A 2,723-nucleotide genomic window follows, 5' to 3' on the forward strand; every position below is an offset into this window, starting at 1 on the left:
TGTCCCCCCTGTGCAGGCAGTGGGGTCGTGCTGGCCTCGGGGCTCAGCTCCTGTCCCCTCCTGTGCAGGCAGCGGGGCTGGTGCTGAAGTCGGGGCTCAGCACCTGTGCCCCCAGGCAGGTATCTGCGCTGGTGCTGGCCTCGGCGCACAGCTCCCGTCCCCCTGGGCAGGCAGCGGGGCTGGTGCTGGCCTCGGGGTCCGCTCCTGCCCCCCTCTGCAAGCAGCGGGGCTGGAGGTGGTCTCGGGGCTCAGCTCCTGTCCCCCCTGGGAGCTCCTGGCCTTCCTCTTGCAGGGAGCCACGAGCAGCCTCTGCCCCGGCAGAGAGCAGAGGCCCCGGCCACAGCCTCTCCCTGCTTCCGCTGCGGATCTTCCTGCTGCCGTGGGATGGGAGCGGGGACGCAGCCGGGGCAGCTGGGATCCCCCCGCGCAGGGCAGCGGTCGAGATGCGGGCAGGGTCGGTGCGTGACCCCGCTGCTGGCCCGGCTCCGTTTGCCGGTGCCTCAGGCATCACCACCGGTGTGGGGGGGTCTTTGTAGCTGCCGGCCTTCGTCTTGCGAGGGGATGGGGCTGTCACAGTGCACGGTGGGCTGATGGCACTGGTCCCGGCCGGGGCATGTCACTGCGGGCCTCTCTCTCCTGCAGAGCTCGCCCCAGGAGCCTGGCAGCCTTATCACAGGCTTTGGGACTCCGCAGTCCCGCTGCCAGCTCCATCCCCACGGCTTCAGTCAGGCGCTCACAGCCGGTGCTTCAAGCCAGTGGCAAGGCCTTGCCAGGGCGTCCTGTAGCCCCGTCCGGACGCGCTGACCTGATGTGGGCCACTTCTGCGCACAGGCAGAGCAAGAGGATTCCTAGAGGTCCTGGCTCAAGAGCAAGAACACAGGCATCTAGGTCCGGATTTAGCACTGCTGAATCACCTGGAGGACCAACTGCCTTGACCTAATGCAGTACTTTGCTATATTCAGCCCAGCATAACATTTAACCGCTTGGCAGCAAGGGCACATTGCCGGCTTCCATTCAACTTTTTGTTCACCAGGGTCCTCAGGTCCTGTTTCTGTAAAGCTGTTTTCCAAACAGCTCTTCCCCAGCACTTTCTGGTTCATTCCCAGGTACACTTGCTCTTGTTGATCCTTTCAGGTTCGTGTCAGCCTCCTGAGAAGGAAAGTTAGAAGAAGTGAAGTGAGAGAATAAAGACAGAAGCATGAGTTACCCATTGTCACGGACGGATACGTGCTTTGGGAAATCCTCCTGGTGGAAACAACGCATCCCAATGAAACATAACCTGGCCACTTGGTGTGAAGCAGTCAGACAAAATCCCGGGGTTGGAAACAAGCACAGAGCTGTGCTATGCAAATATAAGACAGACAAACATTGTTGACTGTCATAATTAGCTAACAACATCTGATACACCAAGGCTGTTAAAGTTTAACGGGTGTTTCAATAAGGGAGGAAACAGAACAAATGCTAGGAGTGTTTCTCATGACACCCCTGTCTAACTACCTGCAGTGAAGAATGAAACTGCAGGAGATAGATACTATCCTGAAAACTCAGGCACTATGAATCGCTTAAGAGATGTGAAAGTGCACCCATCAGCCATAGTAACCAAAGCACATCATGGACTCCTAAGAATCAACACGTTTGAAGAGCCAAGAGGAAAAAAGCAAATACGCAGCTGATATCCAAAGAAAACAGCAGGTTATAAAGAGTTCTTTTTTCAGAAGCTTCGCTTTCTTCCTTTGTAAATTAGTGCAACTATAAAGAACCCAAATATCATTTGGAAAGTTTGTAAGCTTCCCAAGCTACTTAGCTAGGGAAAAGACAGCCACATATCTTGGTGTCCTTACAGGGGTGAGCTGAAGGAGGGTACAGCTTGGTTTGGATTGATGTGGTGTGCTGCTAGTTTTGTGACTCGGACGTTTGCGTTAGTGCAAATCCTGGAGCAGCACAATTTGGCAGCGCAGGTTTTGTTTCACTCCAGAGGCAATTATTATATGGAATATTTGGAAATGAAAAGCTAATATTGGAAGGCTCCATAGCTCAGGGGTTAGAGCACTGGTCTAGTAAACCAGGGGTCGTGAGTTCAAATCTCACTGGAGCCTGGGGCCTCTGTACTTCCTACAAACACCTTCATCTTTCTGGGTTTTTTGTTTTCCCAAACTCCTGCTGGTGCCATTTTTGAGAGCACCCACTCAAGTCTGGGTGAAATAGAAACATCCTTTCATGCCTATACAAAATAACAGGCAACAAGAAGCAGAGAAAAGCAGCAGTGGTCAGAGTTAAATGCTTGAAAAAAAATACCTCAAAATATTTTTAATGTATAGCTCTCGGAGACAGGAAATACCTAATAATGGGATTTAAAGTCTTCAGAATCCCACAGACATTGTGAAGCTCGTTGATGAACCAATCTGAAATGACTGCTTGATACTTACAGTCAGACCTGCTTCACCTCTTCATACTTCAGCGCGACAATCAAATCACATCTGCAGAGCTCAGCAGTTACAGTGCTGGCTGAAAAAGTTGTAAATAGGGTTTGTGGAGGAATGTGGAGGGATAGTAACATTGATCATCAGAGTCCTGCTGGGGGCAGGGGGGAAGTTGTGATTTTTAAGAAAAATGTTAAAATATAGGAAATAACCTATTTTGCACCTTGTGTTCAGTGAATTGCAGCCCAGGTTCACGAGGCTGCACACTCTGCCATTGCACATGTCCTATTTTTTGTTTGTTTT

The 2,723-nt window shown here is 51.7% G+C and overlaps 1 non-coding gene across 1 annotated transcript; it reads left to right on the forward strand.

Moving 5' to 3' along the window:
• The first annotated feature begins 2,023 nt into the window (after nucleotides 1-2,023).
• TRNAT-AGU (transfer RNA threonine (anticodon AGU)) lies at nucleotides 2,024-2,096 on the forward strand. The gene has a single exon. It is a non-coding gene; the product is annotated as a tRNA-Thr (tRNA).
• Nucleotides 2,097-2,723: the final 627 nt, after the last annotated feature.

This window comes from Pezoporus wallicus, unplaced genomic scaffold (genome assembly GCF_028554395.1).
Source record: "Pezoporus wallicus isolate ANWC-B61680 ecotype Strahan unplaced genomic scaffold, APGP_CSIRO_Pwel_v1 contig_10790, whole genome shotgun sequence".
Lineage (NCBI taxonomy): Eukaryota > Metazoa > Chordata > Aves > Psittaciformes > Psittacidae > Pezoporus > Pezoporus wallicus.